A 763-nucleotide genomic window follows, 5' to 3' on the forward strand; every position below is an offset into this window, starting at 1 on the left:
GCAAATCCCTCACAGGGAACTCTCTTCTAGGGTTGAGTCTGGGCCCCAGGACCTGCGTGCAGGCAGGTGAGTCTGTCCCCAGCTGTCCCCGGTCCCTCCTCCTCACTAGGGACAAAGGCCACACATGGGCAGCTGGGGAGGAGACCGCAGTTCTGGGTGACTGATGGCGATGACGGGGGGTACTGGGGCTGGGAGCTGGGATCTGAGTGTGGGAACATCTTGGGATGCAGCCTCTGATTTCCTTCCAGGGCCCCTCCCGAAACTCACCCTCTGGGCTGAGCCAGGCTCTGTGATCACCCGGGCGAGCCCCGTGACCATCTGGTGTCGGGGACCCTGGAGGCCCAGGAGTACCGACTAGATAAAGAGGGAAGCACAGAGCCCTGGGACAGACAGAAACCACTGGAGCCCAAGAACAAGGCCAGATTCTCCATCCCATACATGACAGAGTACCATGCAGGGAGATACCGCTGTTACTACATCAGCCCTGCAGGCTGGTCAGAGCACAGCGACCCCTGGAGCTGGTGGTGACAGGTGAGAGGACACTCAGGGGTCCCAGCCCCAGGCTCTGTCCTCAGGAAGGGGTCGGCTCTCAGAGGCGTCTCCCTCTCACAGCCCAGCCCTGGGGATGATGTGGGGGGTGGGAGCCCATTTAACACGGTGCCTCCTTCTCTCCTAGGAGCCTACAGCAAACCCACCCTCTCAGCCCTGCCCAGCCCTGTGGTGGCCTCAGGAAGGAACGTGACCCTCTGATGTGTCTCACAGG

At 61.6% G+C, this 763-nt stretch overlaps 1 pseudogene; it reads left to right on the top strand.

The window, feature by feature from the left end:
- Positions 1-32: 32 nt before the first annotated feature.
- On the top strand, positions 33-757 carry LOC108526083 (leukocyte immunoglobulin-like receptor subfamily A member 5; annotated as a pseudogene).
- The last annotated feature ends 6 nt before the right edge of the window (positions 758-763 follow it).

Source organism: Rhinopithecus bieti, unplaced genomic scaffold, assembly GCF_001698545.2.
Source record: "Rhinopithecus bieti isolate Rb0 unplaced genomic scaffold, ASM169854v2 scaffold_81402, whole genome shotgun sequence".
Lineage (NCBI taxonomy): Eukaryota > Metazoa > Chordata > Mammalia > Primates > Cercopithecidae > Rhinopithecus > Rhinopithecus bieti.